Source organism: Atta colombica, unplaced genomic scaffold (genome assembly GCF_001594045.1).
Source record: "Atta colombica isolate Treedump-2 unplaced genomic scaffold, Acol1.0 scaffold92, whole genome shotgun sequence".
In the NCBI taxonomy this organism is placed as follows: Eukaryota; Metazoa; Arthropoda; class Insecta; order Hymenoptera; family Formicidae; genus Atta; species Atta colombica.
The window spans coordinates 1,389,815-1,403,151 of record NW_017259586.1 but is presented as its reverse complement, the minus strand read 5'-3'; the positions used below and the strand labels follow the sequence as shown (position 1 = coordinate 1,403,151).

Here is a 13,337-nt window from a genome sequence, read left to right as displayed (position 1 = left end):
ATATAAGATTATAATATAAAGATATTTAATCTTTGTTATCTTATTTATACGTAAATAAGAATATATTTGTGAGAAATGATTTTATACGATATAAGACAGACAGAACATCATTATTTCTAAAGCCATATTTAATTCTTCAAAAATCCATAGAATAATTTTATTAAAAAAAAATTCAAAACAAAATCTTGACGATAATATTCTGAAAACAACATCACACAGACGTAGATGACTTTATAAAGCAAACAGGAAAACTATTTCTCATTAATTAAAGCTTTATCATTATACCTATATAGTATCCATCTGTCTTTCGTTTAGTACAAAAACATGTCTAATCTATTTCTTCTGTCATCATAGTGTATTCTACACTAATGAATACTATCTGTTTGAACTGGAGCATGTCGCTGAGCAGACATTTAACATTATTAGCCAGTTGCATCGCATTCAGTTTTTCCCAGCTCTAACGATCACGTTCCGCAAATGTTAGTGAAATGGCTTTTTCTGCAATATCAATAAATAATTCATACGCGAAGACTGCTATTTCACGGAACTTTATGATTGTTTTATCTTTCATCGCGCCGCAAAGACAAAGAACGTTTACGAAGGAAAAGCATCCTCCATCCTTCGTGCTAAATTATACTTGTCCTGCAGAGTCAATACGTATTACATTCACAGAAAATCATCTGACAAACACAATTTTCTATGGTTGATAGTGCTATAATGTCTATAGTGTATAATGTGTGCATTCACATTATATGTGCAAAAATGTGCATGCAAACATAAATATGTACTTTATCAAGATATATTAAAATCCAATATAAAGCGATTAAATTATGCAATTAAATATGTAATTTAATTATATAATTATTCTGTTTATAATAGCATACGAAATTATGTAATTATATAAAAAATAATTAGTTATCTAGTTGTATAGATATATGCTTATCTATCTATTTAGCTGAGTCGGTTACTCATTCTAAATAATTTTTACACAATAATTTAATTACACAGTATAATTTAATTACATATTATAATAATTTAATTACAGTAATTCCTCATGATATATGAAGGAAGAAGACGGGAGAGAAAAAGAAAGATACACTTCTCTTGTGAATATTAGATAAATGATGCGGAAACGATTGCGGCTTCTTTTGCCCTCCAGATCTTTTTTTTATTAACTAATAATTATATTAAGTATAAATATTATAGTGATTATATTAGATGGTATTTGGGAATTATGCATCTAATTAGGCACGTTGTTTCTAACTATAATTTAATCTTGATCCACACGTAGCGAACTGCTTGCATTAATCCAGCTTTGACATGTTTGTAAGGGCTCATGTAAATTCCCTGTGGCATAGTTACTTATATGTGCATGTATTATCTCACTATATGCCTTGGACATTACCCCAAGGTAAAATCTCTCCCACACACCCACCCATCTTTCTCTTTCTCTCTCTCTCTCTCTTTCTCTCTGTATCTTTCATGGTTATATTATATACTGTTACACACTTAAAAATATGCTACATTTCAAGTTTTTTTTTATATCTTCTGCTTAATATAATAGTTCTATAAAGTTTAAATTTTGAAGTCATGGTGAGAAACGCCTTACGTTCATAAATTTAAATATTTTTCGACACTATTTCAAATCTTAATAAAATATCAAATCATGAATAATGCCCGCGATAAAATTTTGAGTGAATAGTAAAAAAATTATATGTCGTGCGCTACATCAATAATCCTACGACAAATAATGTCAAGAATACGATTGAGATATCAAGATAGAAGGAACTATTTGAATTATTATTAATTATATTTATTATTAATAATGGATTTCCTTCGTACCTACAAAGAAAATGCACTTGTAGATAATTATAAAAATGTAGAATTATGGAGATTGTGGAAAACTGCATAAAAAGTTCTGTCTCTAAGTATAAGTTTTTCTACGCTTCTGAAAATTTCACTGGAAAATGAGCCAACATACAGTCAAAATTATGTGCACTGGCTTTTACTACTGAAATTTTCAGAAACCCGCAAAGACGTGTCTCAGAAAAACAAAACTTTCTCATGATACATACACGCGCGTCTATATTTTGCAGATAATTTTCTAATAAATAAATATTTCTCTGCGTGAAATCGGTTAATCATAATTTCGTAACTCCATTCACTTAATTTGATTCCGTTTTTATGTTTTATAGCCACTTTGTGATAAACTTACGTTTATTTCTTGCATTTTTCAACGTCAATATTCCGAGAGACATTGAAAATGGATGTATGCTAATGGATTGTGAACCCTTTACAATTTTTCTCGCAAGTGCGGCGAAGTCTATGTAAAAAGCATCCTCGTAAAGGAAATGTCAAAAGTACAATGCCAAAAAAAAAATGAAATAGCAACTTTTATAAAGATAATGGCCAAAGTTTCTTTTCCTTTATTTGAAAAAACTCGAGTTCTTTGCGCAAGTTTGATATATCTTAGGAACATTCTTCGGAGCTACGTTTATGCAAAATAAAATACATGTCGCCCTCTATTCACTGACTTTGTATTTTGAATTATATAACAAATCTTGTATAATACGAAAAAAAATTCTGTACACATGTTTCTGCAGATCTTTTTTATTTCAAGAGAAATTATTCAACATGAAATTATAATATTTAGTGTGAACATGCAGATATTCTGTACAACAAGTACATACATTCATATATACAAATGACATGGAATACATATTCAAATATGTATTTTCATGTCATTCCAATTTTCATTAAAGGATTTCTTTTGCAAATTCAATGGTAGATCGTAAATAATGTGCATCGGATATTACATTATCTGTTTATACGACTTTAAGAGTATCTAAATACTTGCAGAACATCAATTATTATCCTTCGAAATAGGAATAATAACGCTACGCGTTACAAGTCGCGGAAAACCGAATAATCTCATCGTTACGTTGGTGAAATAACGTATCGAAGTAACAGCACGACAAGACAAAAAGGAAGGAGGAAAAAATAAGATCAACGGTAGTTTGCCTTGAATCGAGTTCATCGGATTAACGAGCGACGTGGTTACCTTCGCAAAGATAATATGCGCGGTCAAAACCTCCGCGCACAAAAGTCCGGATCGATCCGCGGTGTTTTAATCAAGCGCACCGTAAAAACACGAGCGAGAGCGCTCCGTCTTGTTGCGACGTCGTAGCGAATCACTTATTGCTGGAAAGATCCTCTTGGGTCGTCTTACGTAAATCACATTAAAGTTAGACTTTGTCTTCTTCTGGCCTCAAAGATATCGCTTCATACGCGCGCATGCGCATTCGGTTAAAAGTTAGTTTAAATATCTCGCGAGGGTAATCCTCCTGCACGTAAGGGAAATCCACGAGCGTGAAACGTGTAAAAACTCGTCGGTACGTAGCCGGAAAACCAGCTTATCGCTTTCGCAGCGCCTTAGAGAACTTGCGTGCTGGCGCCTTATAACTCTTTGTCTCCCGATGGCACAATCAAGAAACTACATCTAACAGGATGAATCCTAATTGCTCTGTAAAAGTTTCGCGAACTTAATTTCAGTTCCTTAAATTAATTAAGCAGTTTTTCTCAGCAATTTTTTTATGATATGGCGTCATACCAAGAAAGCATTACGATATATCTTTTCGTTGACTTATTAGTCTTGAAATTTATTTATTATTATTATTTTAGATATATCTTTTATTTATTTCAAAGCAGGGATTCCAAAAAAATGACCAAAATTGACTTCAAATTAACACTTTAAAAGTAAACTAATCCCACTGTCTTTGATGTGAAAGAGAAAAATAATCTATGATGCTGGAAAGTACAGAAAAAATTAAAAACAATAAAATATATCCTATATGTAATGCATACATGACACTGTTCCAGTTTTTTCTTTATTTCTGTATGATCGGACTTGTGTAAATTCTAATATGTATATACATATATTATGCTCAGTTGTAAATGCAGTTTACAGACTTATACACATCTATTTCTATTTTTTAAAATCATTCTTTCTCTTACCAGGATTAACGATGAAAACATATTTATGGATTTATTTTGATTACTTAAAATTTTTTAGCTTTTGTTTTTATTTTCTTTTTTTGTGTTTTTTATCCATTTCTGTTTTTTTGAATATTTTTTTGAGTGTGTAAAATGCATTTGCAAATAAATATAGTACACACACACACACACACACACACACACACACACACACACACACACACACACACACACATCAGAATTTACATAAATCTGATCATATAGAAATAAAAAAAATTGAAATATAATGTAGGCATTACATACTTTATATTATGATATTATTCATCTTAGTAATTTTCTTTGTTTTTTGATAATATAAATTTTATTTTTTTTTTTCATATATATTAACAAATATCGTGAAATTAATTTTTTAAATATCGATTCAGTGAGAATTTTGATCATTTTTGCCTCCCTCGAATTTTAAATATAGTAATTAATTTTAATTACTTAATTTTTGATTGATGTTTTAAATTTTTTTCATTACGAAAAAAAAATTAATTGAACGAGAAATATAGAAATATACTTCTAAAGAAATTCAGTATGAAAAAAAAAATAAAACGAACGAGAAATATAGAAATATACTTCTAAAGAAATTCTTTATAAAAACTACTGTTCCTATTTTTTCTAAGATTGAATTTACAATGTAATTATAATATAATTATGTAATTAATGGTTATTTTTTACATTAATGTTATTTGATAAAAATCTGATATTTTCCCTGACATTTGAATACGCTTGATGAGATCTACTCTTGTATGAAATGTTTTTCTAAAACGGGCGTTAAGAAAGCTCCGCGCTATTTTAAAGCATAAAGTAGAGGAAATATGTTGCTCTCTAAAACTGCCGAGTAAAACAGCGCAAGTTGTATGTTCACAAACAGCACACCTTTCCTTTGTGCAACGGATGGGAAAGAAAAGAAGTGGTGGGCAATGCCTTTTGCACCGCAAAAAATTCATAGAAGTTGCTATTGTTGTGAGACTTGACTCACGCTCTTTGCGAGTTTTTACGCGGAAAGTCTGGTCGTATACAATGAAAGCATTACAGCACACACTGTGTGACGTGATCCTCAATAAAGATGATACACGTTATTGCACGTCATCCAACTTGATCGTATATTTATGTTGAACGCAATGCGAATCTAACCCCATGGTCATAAAGCATAATAAATAAAAATGATATGTGGGCGAGTCGGATTTTCCGGAAAAATTTATACATGCAGAAAGTTGCAAGACTCACACCTTTACAACATGCATACTTCGCGCAGAGTCAATTTTTTTCTTCGCAGAAATGTAATGAGAAATTTTTTGTTAAATTTTAACATATTCAATTTTATATTTAATCAACAAATGAAGAAAAATCTGTTATGTGCAGGAAGAAGTGATATAATAGCGAACTGCTTTTATAACATAAGTGAAAAAGAAATGTCATATGTTCAAATATAATAACGAAATGAAATAGAATACGTATATTGGATGAGAGCATATCTTTTCTTTATATCTCTTTGATAAAACGAATATATATGCCGCTAGAGAGAACACATTTTTCTAGTTCTACAAGACCGGCGTAATTGAGTTTCCTCAAGGATGTCCAAGACATTGTATGCGCTTGCCTCATTTAGACATTCTCCCCCACTTATCTTAATAACGCTGCAAGGAAGCACGATAGAGGTCATTTGCTTATCAGAAAAAGTAGTTGAAGAACGAAAATATAAAAGTACGAATAATATTTCGCGGAGCCGCATCGTTTTACATTTTCGGTGTGCAATTTATGAGCAACCGGGGATAAACTACATATTAGCGTGCGTCGTATTTTCCAGTAAATTTCTGGGTGTTCAACAGAGAGGAAATGATGTGCATTTCAAAAGGCGAGTCAACGCAATTCTCTGCATGAAAGACGAAAATCAATTGCGTGGTTATTCGACTCGTGCATTATGACGTTGTTTGAAATAGCGATAACGCCGATATTGCTCTGCACTGCGTGCATTATGATGACGTAGAAATGTAGATATATTTTTACGAATATATATATTGGACGAAATCCAAGATTGCGATTGCAAGCTGTGCTCGTACGCAGCCGATGTAACGAGGGGATGAATCGACTTGATTGTTGTAACCACGACTAGTTTGCTGACATTTCGCGGTGTTGGCGTATTTATATCCCTTAGTCCTTGTCCCTGAACGTGCCAAGATTGGAAACACGAATGTTCGATATTTGAATAAAAATGATAAAGTACAAGACACTAAAAGGGAATCGAGAGCACAGAATATTTGAATGGAAATGATAAAGTGAGACATTGAATGTAGTTTCCTCGAAAAATGAAAATTTAAGTGAATGGTATGAGTTGGCATGTTAAAATTGCTGACTTGCGTCATGTCTGCAGCAACTTTATTTTTTGATTGTCACCTATGCGTTCTGCAATGACACTTAGTAACATGGTTCACCTTTCTTTTACATCCTATTCTTTATCATTTAAAATAAAATTTTTTACAAGTTGAACGTTTCTAAAAAATAAAATGATACTTCAGGCGATTTGATGTCTCATATTTTATTTCTTTCTATTATATATAAATCAATATCCATATTCCGATCAAACAAATTTAAATAATCGGCCTACACTGAGAAAAAAGTATTCCAAATAGCACAGCAACGCTTGCAAAAGCGCTAAAAATGCGATTATACACGCCTTTTTAGCATTTTGTTAACGTTTTGTAAGCGCTGTGTGCTAATTGGATATATTGTATTTGTAATTATAATGCATGGTAAAATGATTAGGAGCATCATTTTTATAATTATTATTGCTGTAATGTTAGTAACAATAATTTTATATGTATAGTTATAACATTTTATAGTATAATTTACTATATGCAAATATGATTTATGTGTACGATAATCATACAATTAGAATGAATTATGGTCGTTATGATCATAATTCAGTGTTCAGGTTATTATAATTCATAAACAATTATAAATTTATGGTTATCCCAAAAAATGATTAAAAATTATAGTTAAATTATGGTTATTTCAACCTTTTTTGTTCTCTCAGTATACCTGGATTATTTTTCTTACCATATATTTATTGATTTTCTAGCGCTCGCGAATTAATGACGTTTCGCGAACTGTATGACATCGAAAAGCACATTAACCTTTGCTGGTAAAACGCGATTTTGCCGTGATTCGTGAAACCTCTTGAATTAATTGACGGAAGGATTCCAGGATTCAGCGTATGGTAATGGAACAAACGCATACTATTAAGGAAGTGCACACGAAGGCGTGCAGTGGAAATTATTTTGATAAAAGGAAAGGGGTGAACAGGTAACAGGTGAACAGGTGAACGGAGCCATGTTCTATCATTCCCTTGGGATTACGTGAACAAACCCTTATGCCAACGCCAACACGCGCATTCGAATTGGACACACCCTGTTCTCTCACTCTGTGATATCGCCCAAAATTTCGGACGTCGAACATTTGTACGTTGCGTAGATACCTACATGCGCGAGCAAATAAGGTGCCCGCGGGGGAGCGCTGCCAAATTTACGACCCCCGTAATTTTGCGTTCGTGAATGTGCACCATTTCGTCATATGAAATCGAGCTTTAATCACGCTGATACTGGGAACGTACGTTATCCAATCGTCACATTCGCAAGAAATTAATTAATGAAAGAAATTAATTAATTTTTAGCATAAAAATTCGTACTTTTAATTAATTTAATTTAATTTAAATTTTTTACGAAGGTTTTTAAAACTTATGGATAATGAAACGGACTTGCTCGATAAGTCATTAAGTTTGACTCGGAGTTTTATTTTTTTGTATCTTTGAATTATTTATGCTATGGAAAGGACAGAACGAAACTTCGACTTTTAATTTAATTTACTTTCACGTCTTGAATTAGACGTACGCCACAAGCTAGTAACAATATATTCCCGGAACTTCATTGTTTGATCATACACATATGTCCTAGGGATAGCTTGATGAAGTCCTTTATATCCAATATGCGAGAACAGTAATGTTCAGTGCAAAACCATTTTCATTGTCATCAAATGAGACTGGGGTCTCTGAATAATGGTCAGACTAACGTCTCGCCATCGTCATCAACGCGTTGTCTGCTACGAAACGGTGAGAATTCGGAACAATGGAACAGGAAGTCCTACGACCTGAACAAAACGGAGCCACTTGTTACGCGTAATGCGATAGAAATTGTTTCCTCGACGTTGCCGTGCACGTTCGCATGAATCTCGTGCCGCGATCGATATGCGCTTATTCTCGTGCAATCGCCTGTGGTAAAGTCGAAAGACCTAAAAGGAAGCTCCTGTCATGGTAATTGATGGACAAACGTTCGACTTCGGGATACCGCGTATTGACTATCCGAGCATCCTCAAAGCGCACTCAGGCTATTGCACAACAAAGAGAATTAGTTTTGCTGCAATGCAAATGTAAGCTTCATTTTCGAAATCTATATGTCGGACAAATACGCAATCTTTCCAATTAATAATAAATAGATATAGTAATTGCAAAACTATGAGAAATATTTCTCCGTATGAGAATTTTTCAAGAAGTGAATATTGAAGAGATGAATTATAATATACGTCATATAAAGCATGTATATATGATAAAGTATTTTTTTTGCATATTCTACTATTATAAAATGTAAATAAATATATACGCGTGTTTTCAACTAACAAACAAAAAGTAGCTGCAAAATTTTAAGAAATACTGTTTCGTATGAGAATTATTTGAAAACTTTTGAAGAGAGAGATTACGATATATTATCATGGGATATATAGCAAAGTGCAATATTTTACTATGATCTTCTTTTTTGCATATTCTACTATGATTTTCTTTTTTGCATATTCTACTACTGTAAAATTCTAACGAACAAATACACGTGTTTTCAACTAATGGCATAAACATAGTAACTTCAAGAAATATTTCTTTTTTTCATGAAAATTTTTCATGAGACTAAATTTTGAAGAGAAAGATTATGATGTGTCATTGCGAGATATGAATGCTAAAGTATTTTATCATAATTTTCTTGCATGTTCTATTATTGTAAAATATAACAAATATACGTGTTTCAATTAACATAATAAACAAATGGTAACCGTAAAATTAAAAAAATACTTTTTTCTATGAAAATGCTTTAAAGATCAAATTTTGAAGAGAAAAATTATAATATGCCATTACGAAATGTAACAAAGTACCAGGTTGTTGCATATTCTACTACTGCAAAAGAGGTGAGGCACGATCAATATATGTATGGCACAATAGTAGTTTGAAAAATTCACAGGAGACATGACATCGAAAAAGAAGGGAAACACCGGAAATACTTAGTAATCTGTATAAGCTGTTATCAGTAAGAGAATAAAGTACCTACTTATCTATAAGAAGTTAACAGAAAATGTAGATTTCTTTTATATGTATATAGAAACAATTAATATACGATTAATTTCATTTAAAAAACTGTTGCTGCACTTTGATTTTTCTACAGAAGAGCAAATTAATCGTGAATTTAGAATTTTTGTATTTCATATTACATATACATTTTAAATTGCATATTTTTATTTACTTTTTCATTTAATATATTTTATTTATTTTTTATTAATTTCCTCATTAAATTTTCACGAGAAGCAATTTTCTAAAACTCGTGCACAAAAAATTATATTTATCAATGTCTTTATTATAGATATTTCCTTATATCAATTTCGAAGTGCAATTTGTCAATTACGAACTTCATGATAAACTTCATTGCATTAACTTGGAATATTTTCAAAGAAGACACAAAAGTTATTTTTAGTCTTCTTTGTGAACTTTATGAAAATGTATCGAATCTTATTTTTATTTTCTAAGAAGATATTTTTTTTATATTGAATCTTACAAATTTATTTATGCCATTCAATTAATGAAAGTAATAACTAACTCATATTTGTCCAATAACTGTAACACAAAACTCATTGCAAACCGCGACCAAACTTCCCTCGTTGGTGTTACAAATTGTCGTTGTTAAAACTATGAAACTTTAACACAGGCACCATTTTGTGCCGTGAACCGTGATTTCAGTAATTATAACTATACATTTAAACTTCATTGTCGCTACGATAGAGAGAGGTATCCTTGATGTCGCAAGGGAAATAAGTCTACTACGCACAAGTATAGTTCTATAGGTCGTGACTCGATCAATAAATCAAGGAACAAAAGATGGATCGTAAATTTTTTAATACCTATCTTATATCGTGCTACTTTTCGACAAATGTTATTGAATTTTCAAAAATTGCACCCGAATGAAGATTACATACAGGCGGAAGAAACAATTGGATTCAACACCTACCTAACTATTTCGCGTCACGTTTAATTAAGTTTACGTCACAGAATTTCAGTCTTCTACAATGTGAAACTTGTACGTCGTCACCAACAACTGACGCGTTCAACCAAGGTTCTAGTTCGTATGCTAGTTTAACAGGTGTCCAACTTACGCGCGTCGTCTCCCCCGTGAACAAGCGGGCACCTTCGAACGGCGGAGCGTTCGCAAAAGGCGAATCTTCCACGGAGAAGATTTCTCGAGCACGTTGTATGAGCATCCAAACTTCCGGCAAATTCGAGAAACGCCACCGAATTCCACCACCCGCGTTTCACTTCACTTTTCCCCTCGACATTCCCAAGAATGTAAAAAAAAAAACGAAGGTGCTCACTTGTTCACTGGTAGTTCCTCAACTCCTTCAGGATTTCTGGAGCTGCCCGGTACTTTTCGGATGTCGGATTAACTGATCGCGAATCAATAATCGTGAACAGGATTCACTCAGACATAATTCATGTATAAATTATAACTCGCGTATTACAACTCAACTGATCGCACGATTGAGCCACTGATCTCACGGCAGTAACGAATGTTATCTCTCACGTGACGTTATCGTAATACGTCTCTGACTGACCTGGTTTCCGGAGAGGATTCCCCTTCCTAGCTGACGAACGCGCGGGAACCGAGGCTCATGTCAAAAGTCAGTTGAGCGACGAGCAGCGAACCCGGCGGAGAACCGACTCTCTACGATGGGACCTCGCGATCCTCTGGGCTTCGGCCGCGCTCTGTGGCGCGTACCTCAAGCTATGCGTATATCCAACATCGGGGAGGAGGAAACCCCGACGACGCCGACTCCAGCGTCGCGGCGCACCTGCGCGCCTTGCTGGTAAACGCGCGCTAGCGAACCCGGGCCCACCGTCAACCGGGACACCCGGAGCTTCTGTTCTAGCAACCCTCCCTCTGTTCCAGCAGCCCTTCCGGCCTTGCTGCGTTTCGACCGTCTTTCGGCGACAATAAAGTCGATGACTGGCCACCTGACGATTCTCTTGGCATTGTTCCAGCATAGATTCATGCTTGTTGCAAGTTTGGTAAAGGTTAAACTCTCGGAAGGATACGGAAAATTATAAAAGCTTCTGAAAATTTTTACTATGATGAACAGAAATAAGAAAGAGAGAGAGAGAGAGAGAGAGAGAGAGAGAGAGAGAGAGAGAGAGAGAGAAATAAGAAATTGCTTATTCATATTTTAATACCGTGCAAATTATTAAAAGCCATTTTATAGACAGAGTTTGGAAAGTTACTTTATAAATTACTTTTTAGGTTACCTTATATACGTTTATTATAGAAATTGAATACAAAAAGTAATACAAAATTGGAGCAAATGATAAAGTATAATATAAAGAATAAAATACCTGAACTTATTGTACTTATTGTACTTATTCAATTTCTATAATAAAAAACGACTTATAATTAACTTGTAAAGTAACTTTTCTAATTCTGAATATGGGTATATTTTATTTTATAATATAGGTATATTTTTACTTGATGTACATACATTGCAAAAATATATAAATAAATATACAAAAGTTTTATATATATAAATTATGAATAAATATTTATATGTATTTATGTGTATTTAAAAATGATGTATAAAAATATATAAATATATATAATAAAATATACAAATATTCGCGTGTTTAGCTTTATTAAAATTTTTAATAAACTTTATTATCAAAGAGAGAAAAAATTGAGAGAGCATTGAAATAATTTCTTTATTTGAAACATGTAGTATAACACTTCTCCGACAAATAATTTCAATTAGGGGTTCAGGTTCTTAATGTTTCTTTTAAAGCTGCTTTTCCAATTAATTATTAACATTTTGTTGAAAATACAAGTATCATTTATATAAGATCATTTAAAAACGTATTGTTTATTCAGTTGGTATTCAGAGAGATTTCACCACCTGAGTTTGCTCTTTACTTTAACATTGCGGTGAATATAATGCTATATGTATGTATTATAGCATTAATCTTCAAACTATATCTCTATATAATTCTACAGTTCTGTGACCATAAAATTAAAATTTCGTGGAAAGAAGACTTTAATCATAAAACCATTATAATCACAAAATATGTAGTAAAAGTTGAACTTTTCAACACATTTTCGAAATGACATTTTACGAGATGAAGTGAGAGAATACTTGTCGTATACGAAATATCTTTGCCTTATTTTATTTTATTGCTTAATATTGCCGAGAATTTCGCGCGAAATTTATGTTGCGCTTGCTCAATTTACTCGCATGGTGAAAATCTCATGACTCGTAAGCATCTTGAAAGACATTAACTAAATCTTGAATATTAAAATACTTCTCTCGTAATAAGTACTTTTAGTTATAATCAGAAAAGTGCGAGTTTGTCGTGAATGTTGCATGATTATAAATATTTTTAGAATTCTATTAATGTTTGCAAAAAATATGCCGCACTAGAATATCAAAGCATTGAATATAACAAATATGAAATCTATTAAATACAAATTAGAAATTAAATGCCTATAATGGTCGAAGCTAGATTTAATGTTTAATAATTCAATGTGAGATACATTATATATCAAATAAATAATGGTATTAATACATATTTAATGTGTCAATAATGCTTAAAAAAAGTACTCAATTAGATACTTATAATGTCACTCGACTTATAACTCCGATTGAAATCGATAAGATCGTTGAATCATTCATTCGTTTTGTTCTATTAAGAATCTTGTATTAACTTATAAAAAGATTTTCTTTATGTGAAAAAACGAATGGAGATTTATATCGCTCGAATATCCTGTGAATTTAATTCGAGAGAGACTGTCGTTACCCTTCTTGGGATATGTATGTATATCCCGCTCTTTTATAAAATGTATATGTGTATACAGTATGTATTCTGTTCACATCTGTACGTGCAAACGTTCAATGATACATTGAATGTCGCGCGTATTGAACGGCGAGTAAAGAATAGATTTCCAGCTATACAT

General features: G+C 32.4%; 1 protein-coding gene across 4 annotated transcripts in view; it reads right to left on the bottom strand.

The window, feature by feature from the left end:
- LOC108693558 (leucine-rich repeats and immunoglobulin-like domains protein 2) overlaps positions 1-11,096 on the bottom strand; it is a 119,425-nt gene extending 108,329 nt beyond the window's left edge. For 2 of the 4 annotated variants that reach the window (XM_018202561.1, XM_018202559.1), the window contains exon 1: positions 10,957-11,096. The gene's annotated coding sequence lies outside the window, so the exon portion shown is untranslated. Of the gene's footprint in view, positions 1-10,355; positions 10,418-10,500; positions 10,535-10,956 lie in introns of those variants that run through there. The other 2 variants (XM_018202562.1, XM_018202560.1) reach the window with 2 other exon arrangements.
- Between the last annotated feature and the right edge of the window lie 2,241 nt (positions 11,097-13,337).